The sequence below is a fragment of the Sciurus carolinensis genome, chromosome 8, assembly GCF_902686445.1.
Source record: "Sciurus carolinensis chromosome 8, mSciCar1.2, whole genome shotgun sequence".
Taxonomy (NCBI): Eukaryota; Metazoa; Chordata; class Mammalia; order Rodentia; family Sciuridae; genus Sciurus; species Sciurus carolinensis.
In genome coordinates, this window is record NC_062220.1 from 147,706,913 (window position 1) to 147,723,258 (window position 16,346).

The 16,346-nt window shown below is 58.7% G+C and overlaps 1 protein-coding gene across 15 annotated transcripts in view; it reads right to left on the minus strand.

Annotated features, from left to right (window-relative positions):
- The window catches only part of Pitpnm2 (phosphatidylinositol transfer protein membrane associated 2), a 122,010-nt gene that overhangs the window by 43,571 nt on the left and 62,093 nt on the right, over nt 1-16,346 (minus strand). For 2 of the 15 annotated variants that reach the window (XM_047560248.1, XM_047560249.1), the window contains one exon: nt 9,822-9,973. The exons of the other annotated variants lie outside the window; for them this stretch is intronic. The gene's annotated coding sequence lies outside the window, so the exon portion shown is untranslated. The remainder of the gene's footprint in view (nt 1-9,821; nt 9,974-16,346) is intronic. 15 annotated transcript variants of the gene reach the window in all.

Sequence of the window (16,346 nt, forward strand, 5' to 3'; positions counted from 1 at the left end):
AGCTGGGCTTTGACGTCACAGATGGAATTGAGGGTGAGGCAGTGCCGACGCGGAGGGCGGAATCTGTCCAGACGCAGGCCAGCTGCATTCCCTATTAAATCTGGAGGCTGCTCAGAGCCAGGCCAGCGGGGCCTGCACGGAGGCGGAGGGGAGGCTGGTGGGGGAGAGAGGGAACCCCGGTCAGGGTCGGGAGAAGGCCCCAGGACCTGGGTGCTCCAGGCTCTGGAGCCTCGGCCTCCTGCCCTAGGAGCAGCCAAGAGGCTGACCAGCAAAGGCTGCCACCTGCCCCCGCCTCCCCGCCATCTGCATCTAGGGATAAGGCGGACGAGAGGACCATGGCGGGGTGTAGGGGGAAAACAGCCCCAAGGCCTGGGCTGGGGACTGCAGCTGCTCTGGCTGTGGGTATGAGGTCAGCACCTACCAGGAAGCAGAGGGCCTGTCCCCACCATGTCCCCACCCCGGAACCACTCCTCTGCATCTGCCCGACACGGGCTCCCCGGGTTCCCCTGAAGGAAGTGCCAAGGCTGAGGAACAAGCTGGGGATCCGCTCCACCAGCCTTCACCTTACAAATGAGACAGGTTCTTGGAGGAGGAGGGTGGGACCCTGACTGCAGGCTCTCCCGCCAGGAGCTGCCTGGCCTCCTGGGGGGGATGAGGATGAAGGAGGCCTTGAGCAGGACCCAGCCCGGCCCCTGCCCTTGCTGAGCAGTGGAGGAGCCTGAGAGCCCACGGCCATGGGCACAGCCGCAGTTGCCCAGCATCCCTCGAGGGCCACAGAGCTCACTGCATGCCCGGAGCGCCAAGCTGGGGCGACTGCCAAACCACTGCGGGACGGCCACCTGGGGGCACCGCGGGGGGCCGGCTCTGCAGGGCATTTCATCAGTGACACCTCAACCCCAAGGACGGCTCCCAGAAGCATCGGCTGCAGAGGACAAAAGAGCCTGGGAGAAGGTGGCGTCCTGCTGGAGGACAGACGCCCCTAGGGAGCCCCATTCTCGTGACTCCTGCTCTCTGGCCGTGGCTGCCAGCTCCGCACCTCTACTGTGTGGACAGAGCAGAGAAGATCTGCAAGTGAGGACATAGCACTGAACCCAGGGCCTGGGGGGCTGGCCGCTGAGCCACCCTGTACCACGCAGTCTCTGGGCGCAGTGGCCCCAGTGGAACACAGAGGACAGCTGAGAGCTGGGTGCTCCGCACGAAATATGAACACGGACCTGGGTCCCTGGGGTTCCACCCTCACTCCCGTCTGTCCCTCCCCGTGGGCCACCACTGCAGCAATGGCACGGGGACCATCCTCCTGGCTCAGGCGTCTGGCTTCTGGGAGCCCAGCAGCCTGAGAAACGACACCCCCAAGAGCAGAGAGCCCCCAGCTCGCAGGAGGGGGCACCCCCTTGAAATGCTTGGAAGGGGGAGCACTTCCAGGGCAGGGAGGCCTCAGGGCCCATTGCAGGGAGTTGGCTGTGCTGCAGGCCCTGCCCCAAAGCCACCCTGGGCGCCAGGAAACCTGACACCCCTCGGGAAACCCAAGCTTCATGGAAGTGCCCAGGACACCAGACTTGCAAAGAGACATAGCTGGGTTTTCACCAGGGGCCTCTTGCTCCAGCATGGGCAGCCCCCTGTGATGGCTGTGACCTGCAGTGACGCTGACACCTGATCAGCAGCAGCCACCGCCCTTCCTGCCAGCTCCTACCACCCGCCACCCAACCTGGCTCCGGCACTGCCCACTCCCCAACTTCAGTCAAATCCACCAACTGCTGCACCGAGCCACCTGCTGCCCCTTGGCAGGCCAGGTGTCAGGCGGATGTCAACCCCTGCCGGGGGTCAGCTCTTAGGAACTGCGTCCCCTCCCCTCTCGTCATCCAGGAGCCTCCTGCTGTGCTCCCTTCTCTCTGGAGACCCCCTCCATCAGCACGCAAACACGCACGGTGAAAACGTGACACCAAGCAACAGCCCCCCGCCCCCTCCCATTTCTCCGCTCCCCTCCAGATCGCAAACCCTCCAGACGATCAGGAAGACCTGCATCTCCACTTTTCCGTCCCCAAATCTCTTTCCAACTCACTCTGACCTCCCATTCTATTAAAACTGCATTGATGAAGGTCATCAATGGCCCCCCTGTGGCCAAATGCGTGGCCAGTACTCATCGAATTTACCTAAATTGCTGCATTTAACAGAAACCATCCTGCAGGTGCCTCTATGGTTTGTAGGAAGGTGGGTCCTGGACGACGTCCCTCCTACTCAGCCAGCACACCCACCAACACCTCTGCCCAGAGCCCGCTGGGCGTGAGGTCCAGCCCAAGGCTCTCACCAGCTCCTCGGTGCCGATCGGTTACCAGCTGCAAGTTAAGGTTTTCCTTATTCCAAAAAGCCAGTTGGCGTGATGAGGTCCGCAAGCCGAGCCCTCTGGGGCTGGGGGCTGACCTCGAGTCGGGAGAGGCACAAACCCCATGGTGACGTTTTAGGAGCCAGTGTCACAAATCCTGCCCCCCTCAAGCCCTCCCTGCTCATGGAACCAGAAAAGCACGCCGCCTGGGGCTCTAAGTCCCCATGGTTGGCAAGGCTCAGGCCCAGCTGAGAACCTGCCCCGGCTCCCAGGACTGCGATTAAGCTGAATGTGCCTTAAATACACAGAAAGGTCAGGGACTGGGTCCCCACCCTCCAGTTCTTCCAGTCCTGGGCCATCGAGCATCTCACCCCACGGCCCCTCCCTTCAGCTGCACATCTGGAAAACCAGACTGGTCTGCGTGGTCCCTTGGGTCCTAAATCCCTTCCATTACTTTTCAAACTCAGGCTGCATGAATAAGTGAATCCTGGCCACTACCTTGGTCAGATGCACTGTCCCCACTGATTGGCTGATTTTAAGGAGCTGTAATTCACAGGAGGTGTCGTTCACCCCTTGAAAGTGGCTTTCAGTGTACTCACAGCTGGGAAACCAACCACCATCATTATCTGCTTCCAGAACATTTTCCTCACCCAAAGAAACACCGCACTCATTGGCATTGTGCCCCAGGACCACAGCCCATCCTCCCCAACCCCAAGGCAGCCACTGACCTCCTTTCTGTCTCCGAGGACGTGTCTATGCCGGACACATCACACAATCGGGATCGTACTGCATGTGGCCTGCCGAGTCCGATCCCTTGCATGCAGGCTAACGTGTTCAAGGTCAGGGGCAGCATCGGGCAGTGCCTTGGTCTTTCTCAAGACGGGACACTCTGGTAGGGTGCAGCTTTGACCCCCTCTTTATAACTGAGGAGACTCTGACTTTGTGTCATTGAGCTACCTCGTCCCTAACTGCCTGGTGAGTGGAGCTGTCCGGTTTTTCTTACTGAACAGGAAGGGCTTCAGAACTGCGCTGTCTCCCTCTAGATCTGCCTCCATTTGTGCAGAGCGTGCCCAGGCTCTGATGACACCGTCTATGGTTCACAAACGCTTTCAGCTCTTCTTGCACTTGCTTTCTCAGAAGAACCTTCCAAAGCAGGAAGGGCCAAGGTGCCCCCATTTTGGAAGGGATCAAAGCTCCAGAAGTGTAAGCGGTGTGTATTCAGGGCTAGAGGGATTTATTTATTGACGGGCCAAGGGGGCCCGCGTCCCAATCTGCACATGGTGTGAGGGGGAGCCCCGCTTTATGCTTTTTTACAAAGATGCACTGTTTAGAGAGATCATTTTTGGTTTCTTCGTTCAGAGTAGCTTGTAGTGAGCGTGAGACTTCTGACTGAGGGACAGCCCCGCTTTGACTCCATCAAAGAGCTGCTAGTCGGTTTCACTGCAATGCTTTCGATTGATGTTAGAAATAAAGGCTGGTGTCTCTTCCCAAACAAGGCTCCTAGGTTCCAGCCCAGATCCATGTATCACCAAGGATGGGACCTGGGAATGTGTCTTCAACAAGTTCCCTGGGCGGCTTGCATGCACAGAGACGTCTCCCTGGGAGCCAAAGCCCCACAGCCTGGAAAGGGGTCTTTCAACATTTGGTGGCAGCAGAACCTCCGACCTCACCTCCCAGCAAGCATCTCTGTACCCAGGCCACGCCAGACTCCATGACTCCAGTAAATGCCCACCAAGCACCTGCTAGGAGCCAGGTTCTCTAAGTGCTGAAGGTACAGTTGACCAGGACGGAGTCCTCAGGAAGCCCCCAAGTTAAGGGGAAGACCACGTCACAAAAGTTACCTGACAGGAACTATTATTTGGCCTTAAAAAGGACTTGTCGCAACCCGGGTGAGCCTCGAAGGCGTTACACCAAGCGAAAAACACCAGTCACACATCGTTTGACTGCTTCCATGAGGTCAGGTGCACAGAGACAGGAAGGAGGGCCGTGGGTACCAGGGGCTGGGGGCTGGGGTGTCAGTGCTTAATGGGGAGAACCTCAGTTTGGGATGCGGCGAGCTCTGCAGAGGGACGGTGGCGACGGGTGCAGACGGTGTGGATGTGTTTAATGCCACGGAACTGGACACGTGAAAATGGCCAGCCTGGTGCATCGTGGTGATGTAGACTTTGCCAGTTAGAGTCAAACTCTCTCTGGGGGCCACGGTGGAGAAGCCAGGAGCTGCTGGGCCCCACACAGAGGGGCCCCACAGGTGCGAGTCCTGGGGCTGCTATGCTGGGCTTGCCCCATCCCGGCCTCCCTCCCTGGCCCCGTCCGGCAGAGCCTCCAGAGCCATGCCCCACGCCAAGGCTCTGAGCAGCCTCCCTGTCCAGGTGCGGCCTTCTCTGTGCCCCGTTTGCCCCCGCCCTCCACCTGCCCTGCTGGTAGGATTCCCGTCTCCCACCGACAGCACCTCCTCCATGCCTACCCTCTGGCCACCTGGCTGCTACCTTTTCCTGGAATACTCTACGCTCAGTTCCCAGGTGCTGCCATGCCGGTTAAGCGCCCGTCCATCCCCTAGGCCTGGGCATAGCTGCTCCTTGTCATCATCCGGGTCTCAGTCCAAATGCCAGGCCCTCCTGTCCCGCCGCAGAGGGGCTCTGGTGCCATGCTCTGGAATGAGCTGACTTGTTTACGGAGGCCAAGCCCTCAGCCTGTGCCGGCCACAGAGTGCAGAGACCTCGCCGGGCTCACTGAGAGGTGGGCAGTCTGCCAGGTTCCGCTTTCTGCTCACGGCAGGGGCGAGGCAGCACTTAGTAGGTGCTCGAGGAGGGCGGCTGCCGAATGTTCCCGAGCACCCGCTACAGGCAGGTGAGCTGCTTGGCGCCTCCCCAAGCTGCTCTGTTAGCTGTTCCTCCCCGCAGCTCTCGGCTCCTCTAAGAACAGAGCGCCTCCCTGCCTGCCGGGTCCCTGTTTCCTGACAGCATCCGTGACTCAGACTTCTGCAGCCAGACTTCCTTCCCCAAGGGTGTGTGCAGGGGCACAAAGGACACCAGCCAGCCAGGCTGGTGCTGCTACCCATGGCGGGGCACTGGGGACGGGGGAGCGGGGCCACCCCGTGGCCCTTCCCATTGGCGGGTTTTGGAGTCAGGCATGGCCCCCAGTGAGCCCTGCTCAGATGCTCAGGGGCGTCACAGTGGATCAGACGCTGCCCTGACCATCTCATGGAGACAGTGTGAGGAGCCAGAGGGGAAGAGGACGCCCAGAGGGTTGAGTCACCTGAGGAGGCCACACAGTGGGCCGGGCAGAAGGCCCCCATGACCCACATTCCCTGGCCTGCAATCCAGGCCCGACCCACTGTACACTCAGGTAAGCAAGGGTCCCGGGCACCTCCAGTCACCAACAATCAGGCCCCAGGGCTCCACCCTGCATCCGGAGCGAGCACGTCCCTAGAGGACAACAAAAGGCTCAGCCGGAGTCCCTGAGGGAAGCTGGGGCATGCACAGCCACCCGCCTGGACTCCACCCAGGCCCTGTTCCTTCACGCCGTGAGAGCCGTGGCCTGCACTGCCAGGCCCTCCAGGGCCGCCAGGGAGGCGGCCTGGAAAGCTTCCCGGCTAACTGGCTCTTCTTTACAGAGCTATCAGCTTCCTTTCATCGCCCCGTAAAACCCTCTGGCTGATGATGGATGCCATCCCTCTCCGGGAGGGAGGGAGGAGGAAAGGAAACAAAGGAAGAATCACTGGTCGGACCTGGAAAGGCCCGTGGGTGAATACTTGGGAAGGAAAGGCCCGAGAGCTAGCTGGGCTGGAGTTGCCTCGTTCAGTTGCACAGGCGGTGTACTGCCGAAGGCTAAGTAACGCCATTCTTACGCACCACAACGCAAACCCCCTTGAGTTAGGCACTGCCGGGAAATGCCCTGCCAGATTTGGGACAATGTCTTCAATACGCAGGGTCCGCTCCTCACCAACACCTTGTCCTGGCCTGAGGAGGGCTCAGTTCTCAACACATGCTCACGGCTACCCTAAGGCAGGAAGAGTTGACCAAGGTGGGAGGGGTCCAGGCGAAGGGTTTGGCTTCCTTGCCTTTCCGGCCGTCTCTGGAGAGTTCCATCCTGCCTATGTGGACTTGGGCTTGTTTTCCTCTTCTCTGTCCGGAACTCCGGGTAGATGGCTGTTAGACTTGCCCTGCTCTGTGCACTTACCCCGAGAGCTCCTCCTCTTTCCAGAACGGTATTCTGCACACTTGCTTCCCACTTGGCTTCTGTGCACTAACTCCCTCTCCATTCCGGCTTCTCTCCTGTTAAGGGTTCATTCTGACTCTTTTGCAAACCTGCTTTATCGCTCTTTGGAGCTCCTGGTTCCCTGCGCTTGCTTCAACTTGGCCTTTGGTTCATTTACGTGCATCAAGCACGGCTCTCGTGCTGGCTGTGTTCCAGCCTGCGGCTCTGAAGTCCCCGGAGGGGCTGTTTCTGCTGCGAGTCATCTGTGCTGTCCTGGCTTGTGGTGCCTAGTCACCTCCTGAGCCCGTGTTTCTTTGCTTCTTATTTTTGCAATGCTGGGGATGGAACCCAGGGCCTCCTGCATGCAAGGTGAGGGCCAGATGCATCTCCAGTGCCGAGCTGCTCATTTTCTGTGGAAGTTATTTGTGGAAATTCTGTGACGCTTAGGACAAGGGTCTGTTTTTCCAGACCACCTCTTTTTGCTTTGCCAAGCGCCTGGGTTGCTGTCCAGTGAGCTGGCTCTCAGCGCTAAGCTGGAGGTTGTACTGAACCACGGGTGGTCTGAGCTCACTCCCTCTTCCACTCCACTCCCTCCTCAGGGTGGACTTGGAGTAGATCTTTCCTGGGGCTACCGCTGCCGTATGCCACAAACTAGGGGGTGCTAAACATCATAAATTCATTCTCTCAAGTTCTGGAGGCCAGAAGTCCAAAATCAAGGGTGCAAACAAGGTCAGTTCCTTCTGGAAGCTCAGAGGAAGAACCTGCTCCCTACCTTTGGCCTTCTGGTTGCCCATGACCCTTGGCAAACTTGGCTGGCAGCTGCATTGTCCGAATCTCTGCTTCAGTTGTCACACTGCATTCTCTCTGTGTGAGTCTTTCTTTATTATTATTATTATTATTATTACTATAATTTTGGTGGTACTGGGGATTTGACCCAGGAGTGTTCTACCACTGAGCTACACCCCAACTCTTTTTATTTATATTTTGAGACAGGGTCTAGCGAAGTTGCTGAGGCTGGCCTTGAACTTGTGCTCCTCCTGCCTCGGCCTCCCAAGTTGCTGGGATTATAGGTTCTCAGTGCCCAGTTCTCTCCCTATGAGGACAATTATCAATGGATTCAGGTGTCCACTGGACTTAGGGGCCTGCCCCACTACAGCCTCACCTGTGACAGGGGCAGCAGGCAGGAAAGGGCAGCAAGACACAGTTCTCCCAGGATCCCTTGGTACCAGCCAAGTGTCCTCCATTTTTATATTCTAGGATTTGAAGGGCTTGATCATTGAAAAACAGTATCACAGATTAGGTGAAGACATTTTGTAATACTGCACCTTCCTTCCATTCTAGGGATAACCCTGTTTGGTCACGTATGTTATTGTGATATCATGTGCCTGTGGTAATATTCAGCTAAATTAAATTTGCCAGCACTTTATTTATGTGTGTGTGTGGTATTTTTTCCAGAACCTGAGGCTGGTCTGAGCTTTGCTGCATTACCCTTCTCTGACTTTGATGCATGTACAGGGTCCCCTGTAAGATGAGTCATAATATCTTTTCGTTGTGCTTAAATAATTAATCTAACACAGAGTTATTTACTTCTTAAAGGTTTGAGAAAATTCACCCTTCCTTAGGGGCAGGATTTTCCTGAGCTCATTTTGGTCATTTTTACTTGATTAGAAAAACATATACTTCACTTAGGTTTTCTAATTGATTGGCTAAAAGTTGCACATATCCTTCCTTCCCTCCTTCCCTTCCTCCCTCCCTCCCTCCTTCCCTCCCTCCTTCCTTCCTTCCCTCCCTCCTTCCTTCCTTCCCTCCTTCATTCCTTCCCAGTGCTGGGTATCAAACCCAGGGGTATTCTAACCACTAACTACCCTCTTAAAACACTTTTTATTTTTCTTAAGACATTATTTGCTTTCATAGCTACATCCTCTTTTTTCTTAGTGTCTCCTGCCTTTTTTTTTTTTTTTTTTTAAATTGGATTTCCAAAGTTTTCTCTTCTTTCTTCTTAGTCTTTTCAAAGCATTGTTTTTTGGGATTATTGATGAATGCAACTCATTTCCCATCTTCATTTTTAATTGCTTCTCTTATCTTCTTTGAACGTTATTTGTTTTTCTAGCTTCCTGAGTTGAGAACTAGGTTCAGTAACTCTTTTTTTTTTCCTTTTTTTTAAAAAATTTTATTTATTTATATGTGGTGCTGAGTATCAAACCCAGTTCCTCACACATGCCAGGCAAGTGCTCTACCACTGAGCCACAACTCTAGCCCCAGTTCAGTAACTCTTAATCTTGTCTCTCAGTAAATAATGTAGGCTACAAATTTTCCTCTGAGTACTAGTTTGGCATCATCCGGTGGGGCTTTTACATCTGTTTCTTATGACCATTCACTGGAAACACTGTGGTTCAGAACTTTTGCCCTGTCTTTCTGGGATCCCTTGTGGTCTCTATTCCACTGGAGACATACCTTTGCCCACGTGGACGTGGGTTTTTAATACTATTACTTTCTCCTGCTTTATTAAGGGGTTTGGAACAGGAAGATCACGCCACCATGATCTCACCCTGCTTCTACTTCCCGGGAACTTTTTCCCCCATTCAGGGTTCAAAAAAGAGAATGTGAGTCGGTCCTGTCCTGGTGGCAAAGGCCAGAAGGCTATCGGCAGCTGTGTCCCCTCCTCCGGAGCATGTGGGAGGATCCCTGGCTCGCGCCCGTGCCCGTACAGGCTGGCTGGACTCCTGTGGAGTTGAGAGCGTTCCAGTTAGCTTCCCCTCTGCCTTGGCCAGCTTGGGTCCTGTCAGTCACACCAGCAAAGTCCTGACTAACGTGGCTGCCACATCTGCTTTCCACCTTCTGCGTGTTATCACGTGCTGAGCAGATCCTCGTCTCCTCAAGGGCAGAGAGCCGTCTTCCACTCTAGGTCACACAGGGATTAGAACTCCCGCCAGTGAAGGGCGTTCCCTGTAAAATCATGCCGACATCCTGCAGTCTGCCTCTGAGTCCAGTGAGACGTGGCAGAGTCTGGTCCTGGGGAGGAGGCCAGGTACGGGGCAACCTGGTGCCCCATGTTCTGGACCTGCACCACCGTCCGTGAAAGGTGGGCACTTTCTGTGCACCTGCGCCTTGCAGCCACTCAGAGGTGTCTGCCATGGACACGCCCACCCTGGGCACAGCACCCCTCGTGCTGGGTGCTAAGCAGACTCGATACTTGGGACTGAAATAAAACCCGGCTCAGTGATCTTGACACAGCTTTGTGGAACAGCAGGCCCCTGTGTACACACCGCGCCACTCCGCACACCTGTTTGTAAATTAATCACACCTCAGCAAACTCGGCTCGGAGTCTCGTGTTCCTGGACCGCTGCAAGGGGAGCTCAGGCTACAGGCTCCTCTGCGTGGCTTCTGAACCAGATCCTTCCAACAGATCCCGAGCCTTCTTCCTGCCAGCCTCTCTCCACCACCATCCTCTTTTCCCTGCCAGGAGAAACACAGAGGGTGGGGTGGCGGCTCCCCGGGAGCCCCGTCAATAAGCCTATCCCTGATGCACTAATAGGATGCTTTCATCCCACGGTGCGAGATGCGAGTGGAGCCAGACGGCGAGCAGAGGGAGAGGCTGAGGGAGCGTGTGTCCACGGCCCTCCAGGCGCCAGCCCCATTTGTCCTCTCCCTGGAGAATGCTCCTGTGGTGCCAACCTCACTCTGCCTCTAGAACGCTGCCCGGCTTCCCTGAGTCAGCAGTGAGGGGCCCTGAGCTCTGCCTCAAGGTCACACTGGTGGCAGTGGGTCGTGGTGCAGGCCAGGGGAAGGGGTCGGGTCAAGCCGGCCACTCCTGTCCGTGGGTGGCCCTGCCTCACTTACTCACCCGGGAAGCAGGGCCCAGGCCTGAGCTCAGCCCGGTTGGCAGGCACCGTTGCCTGGGAGACGTTCCCATTCGGTGTGGCGCGCCCTCACCACGAGGCCTTCACCTGAGCAGACAGGTGTGGGGACAGTGCAGACCTGTCCCCTGGCAGACCACCTGGGAGGCACTTCCTGGGCCTTCAGGTTTCCTGCTCGCAGCTCCCTCCTCCCGACAGATGTGCAAAGGGAAACATCTGCAGTGCCCAGCCCGGTCCAACGGGGTCTCCTGGGTTGATGGGGGCACTGGACACTATCATATCCTCTCCTGGAAGGCCCCAGGCCAGGGTCTGGGGCGACCTCCCACATCACGGGCCTGGGGGTCGCCCCACATCAGCTCAACCTGGGGCCCACACACAGGGTTGGTTAAGACGGATGCCATGATCACAGGAACGAGAGATACCTTCAAGTTTTCCCTGCAGGACCTTGTGGTCCAGTCCGGCCTCTGCACGGGAACCAGGCAGGTAAGGACCGGGAGCAGGGACCGTCCCCCACTTGCTGCTGGGCTTTGGACAGGGCAGAGCTGGGAGGCCTCAGGCCCCAGGCACCGGAAGTGTGGTGATAACTCCCTCTGGACAGCAGCAGGAGACGCGCCGGAAGGCCTATCCCTGACCCGTGTGTTCCCGGGCCCGGGAGACCTGCTCCCATGCAGGCTGCAGGCTGTGCACAGGACCTGTTTCCCAGGGGCTGTCTCCGCAGCCCAGGCAGTGGCCTCCAGCCTCTGACGCTGTACCCGCCAGCTTCCCGGCACCCTGGGGCCCATCGAGGCTGGGGCACTGGGAGAGTCCATCTGAGCTAACAGTGCCTGGTCTTAGTGGAGGAAGAGCCCAGAAGGCTGCCCAGACGAGGGGAAGGAAGCAGCCGTCTGCTGAGCGGAAGGTGCACTGAGGAGGAGCAGGCAGGCGGGCGGCCAGGTGTGGACCAGGCGTGACCGCCCCCAAGTGGGGGTCTGGGACCCTCTGGCTGCACAGTCCCAAGGGAAGCAGAGGTGTGCAGGTGGCCCTCTGTGGCAGCTGGGCCAGCGCCCGGGGGCAGCTCCTGCACGCCTCCTCGCAGGGCTGCTCGTGATGCCTGACCTTGAACTCCTCTAGGTATCCATGAACCGCATTCTTCCTTCCTTCCCTGTGAGCGTTCTGCAGAAGGGTGAGCCAAGCCAGGCAGGAGTGGACATTTCAGCCAAAGCTGCACAGCTGCACAGCTGCCAGGGACCAGGCCAGGACAAGGACCAGGTCCCCCAGTGCCAGTGCCACCCTGAGGTGAATCCCTGTCACCCACTGCCAAGTCCCAGGCTGGGCGTCACAGCTGCCAGGGCCTCTCTGCTAAGCCCCACGCCCTGTCTCCTGCGGATGCGTCGATTCTGGTCCACATGCTGCCAGCGTGGGCCTCCTGAAGCCACAGAGGGCATCTTCCCAACGCAGATCTGACCGTGTTTAAGCTCGTTGGAATGTCCCTCAGGGCTGTCGCCGGCACCCGTGACTCCCCTGGGTTGTCCCTGTGCTGTGCTGCTGCTGCTGCTCTGGGCTCCTGCCATTCGCTGCTGGCAACAGAGCAGCCTGGCACCTCGGCACTCTGTGCTCCGGAGCCCTGAGGGGTGGTGCTCGAGCCTTACACCTCGGTCCCCAGAATGCTGCGAGTCTCGGGGGTCCCATGTCTGCTGCCTGGGGCACATGCTGAGGGCACACTTGCCACTCCTCCTGGGACGAGGCCCTTCCTACCCGGTCCACCTGGTCGACTCCATAGCACCTGTCAGGACTCCGCTCACAGCACGTAGTCCCAGGGCCCTCGGGCTGCTCCCCGGGTGCACGGAGGGCGCCTCACCCAGTCTCACTACTCCCATGCCAGCGCTGTCCCTGAACTGAGAAGCTCAGGGCAGTGCCTGCTGGTGGTTAGTGACTTCAGTGCAGGCCCATGGCTAGGTGCTCTGGAGACCCCATAAAAACCAGGGGAGGCACAGCTGCGATCAGAGGTCAGCATTCTGGGCGAGGAGAGGACCAGGCAGGGAGAAGACCAGCTGAGGACATTGCGGGGCAGAAAGAGCCAACCTATTTCCAGACGGAGAGAGAGGTGTTCGCGGCCCGGGTCATTCTAGGAGCTCTGTGTCACCTACCTGTGTCACCTCCAGGGAGCGGCCGAGCTGTCAGAGCCCCAGCCTCTAACCTAACGCTCTCTATAAGGGCCACAGTTAACTTTTTAAAGCTCATGGCAGCTCCTGGGAGGGAAGAAGGGTACCAGGGCTTGACGGCACTGCCCCAAGGCCACTCCTTGTTGCCAGTTCTCCGAGGGCAGCTGTCCCCAAGCCTGCTCTGCAGATGATGAGATGGGTGTTTAGAGGGGCTGCCCACCACCAAGGACGGGTATGGGGCAGCTGTGATGTGAGCCAGGGTCTCTGCTCACCAAGATCTTGCCCTCTCACTGCAGGCCAGGTACACCAGGGTGGGAGATGGCCAGGGCAAGCGGCTTCTCAGAGGCAGGGTCCTTGGGTGGTCACAGGATGACAAGTCTCAAAGGAGACAAACGTGAAAAAGCCTGGACGGGGAGCAGATGAACAGCTTGCGGGTATCGGGACCAACCGGCTCCTGGAATCCAGGGAGCTACGGAAGGTTGTGGAGGGAGGTGGCCACGGGTGAGACCCCAGGTTTGGGCAAAGTTACAGCCTCTGCTATGCGCCTGTGGCTTCAGAGAGCACCGGGCAGTAGACCCAAGGACCAGAACAGCCACGAAGGCCAAGGGACACCAGCTGGTAACAGACAGGGATGGGGCTGGGAGGGTGGCTCAGGCGCTTGGTGGGGGTGATGGGTTCCCAGGGGACTTTGCCGTGGTCATACCCAGGCCCGCACCCCAGGGGCAAGCCTGGCCTACGCCTGCTGCTCTCTCCTCCTACACACGCCGGGTCCCCAGGCCCTTGCTCCCTCCCAAGATAAACGTGCTTTGGGTACAAATTCAGGGAGATGAGTTGCCTTGTCCCCCAAATCCCCGGAGGTGGCAGGATGGAAGAGAGAGTTGGAGTCCTCGCGGGCCCTCCGACCTCTCCCTCAGCCTCAGTTTACTCATCTGTACAGGGGCTGGCAACGCACTGCGGAGGCGCTCAGCCCGGGGCAGCCTGGCAACCAGGCTGTGTTCAGCCATTCAAGTGATCCTGAAGATGCAGCTGGAGGATGCTGGGTGGGGTCCCCAGGACCTGTGCTCGGCGATACCCCTTAAGCTCCAGGAATTCCAGGGAAGGGACCCTGGGGGAGCAGGGAGCAGACGCTATCTAGGGGCAGGAGGAAGGTCCGGACTTCAGGATTTCCTGCACTTCAGACAGGTGACGCCGCACACTGCTCAGCACCCGATAACCAAACGCAGTGAACCACGGAGTATAGAGAACGTAAAGCCTATAAATAGCCTGGCTTGGACTATAAATAGCCTCACCTCAGTTCAAGAGGGATTTTGCTGCCAAATGAGCTATGACGAAGCGTTTGGCTTTCGGAGCCGCTGGATCTTGGCATCGAGAGTGAGGCACCGTGGCTGTGCATGTCAGCGATCTCATCACGTCCTAAACCAGCTCCCTGGGCCCTGCCTCGTCCCGCAGCAGCGCGGCTCAGAGGCAGGTCCGAGCCCTCTGACCTTGGGGAACAGGGTCCAGGGGTGCTAGTCACACACAAAACCACGTGCAAACACAGCCCTCACGCGCGCACACGCACAGAGAGCAGTGCCTGTAAATGTGATCCTGATGCCGAGCGCGCGGGGCTCCGGCCAAGCCCTGCCAACTGATGGAGCCAGAGTGAGCAAGCGGGCTGGGCCTGGGGACACGTGGCCCCGGGCGCGCAGGGTCCTCACCAGCGGGGGCCTGGCCTCCTGGCCGAGTAGCAGGCCAGGACTTCACCTGGGGAGTCTGAACACTGCAGGCCTCACGGGGCTCATGGGGGGCGGCAGGCTGGGGGCTTCTGTGCAGCGGGGCCAGCGAATGCCTGCAGACCGCTCTGCCAAGTTGCCAGACGCACGGCCGAAGCGGGGCTTACGGGGCCTGGGGCCTCTCTTGTGAGGCAGGGCCTGATGTGGGCCTGTTCTCCACGCAGGCCAGGGCGCCACCCCGCACGTGGGCTCAAGCAAGCCACCCAAACTCACTGACCTGTTCTTATGCTTACAGGACCAGGTCCAGTACCACAGACACCTCAAAGGGGGAGTGCGGGCCCACTGAGGGACAGGACATGGCAGTGGCTGCGCTGAGGACAGCGATGACGGGGACAGCTCTGCCAACGGAGGGCTCCCCTTGGACACTCGAGGTCGGCGAAATGACGCCTGGTATATTACTGTTTTGTCCCTCTGTGTCATCTGACCTTCCGGGCACCTGCTGGGACCTCCCAGTGCTGGGAGGCAGGTGGGAATGTGCAGTTTCACTTTAAATTAGAGGCCACAAGGGTGATGGGGACGTGGCCAAGGTCAGGCAGCAAGCCAGGAACAGGGGGTGTAAGGACCTCTGACCGGGGATCCAGGTATCCCAACCAGCACCCTGAAGCCCGCAGCCCCCAGCAACCTCTGGGTCCTGCCAGTCTGGGGGTAACGGGAGGAGAGAGCAAGGAGCGGGTGGTGGGTGCAGGGAACTGAGTCATCCCTCCACTGGCCCAAGCCCATCGCGCACAGTCTGGCCCCTCTATCTTTGGCGGGGAGCGGGGGGGCTATTTTGGGAAGCTCTGCACACGCCCGCCACTTCCCTGCCAGGCTGACTGGGTCAAAAACAAAACCAGCCAGCAACAGCCCTGTGTCAACAGGGTGGGAGGCGAGGAGGCGCTGAACAGCCCTGAACAGAACAGCAGGAACGGGGGCAGGCGGGGGCGGCGGGGGGCAAGCACGACACCCCCACCCTGCAAAAAAAGGCAGTGGGGGGGCAAGCAACCTGGAGCTGGAGGCGGCAAGATGCAGCAGGAAAGCCTGGCTCAGACAGACCCGAGTTCAAGCGCCAGCTCTGTCTCCGAGCACGGCACTGCTCTGGGCCTCATTTTATCCTCGGACAGGAACAGCACCCACCTCCCAGGCCAGGGGGCGAACTCTGACAGGAGAGCACCTGAGGCACTGGACCTCGGTTCCCTCCACTCAGACTCGTGCCCTGGGCGCCCCTCACAACCCTGCTCAGGGCCACCCCTGCGGGCTGCCCATCTACAGCGCAGGTCCTGCAGGCACCAGCCACCAGGGTGGAAGACCAAATGAGGCACCTGTGCATTCGTAAGGGACCACAGTGCTTGAGGCCAGAGCAGCTGCCCAATCAAGCTGTGAGGTCAAGCCCCAGGGACCACCCAAAAAGCTCTCTGGGGAGCATCCAAGAAACCAGAGGAGGAGCAGAGACCCCTCCAGAGCGCCCAGGGTTCCTCAGGTCATCGACCCGGAGGAAGCAGCAGGACTCAGCTGGTCACTGGCTGCTGCCTTTCAGGGACAGAGAGAGAACCATCTGGTCCAGGGACAGAGCACACTGGCCTGCCCAGAGTAGGTGATCAACAAGCACCTGAGGGTGGAACTGGGTCAGCCACAGAGGCAGGAGAACAGAGGGTGGAAATGGCTACTGAAGCTTCTGATGCCCCGGGACAGGACCATTGTGGGAGCTCTCCCAGCCCACGAACCCACTAGCTGGTCAGGAGCAAGAGCCCGGGTCAGGTCCGCGCTGGCCACCCACAAGGCATTGCTAGAGAGTTCTACGCTGCACGGGGTTGAGCAGAGCCTGCCTCCCTGGGAATCAACCCCGGGCCTCGGTTGGCTCTCTAGGGCTGCGTTCATTCGACCTTCCTTCTCCCGGGCACCTTAAAGCAGTAGCCTGAAGGCTGCACCTGAGCCACCTGCCTGCTCCAGTCTCTGATGCCGCTCAGGGAAGCCACGCTGCCCTGGCTGACGGGGTCTGAGGCTGCTGAAACTGCCCGTCTGTTTCCTGGGACAGCTGCCACTCCACTGTCCCTGACCTGCACAGGTTTGCTCTTTGTCTGGC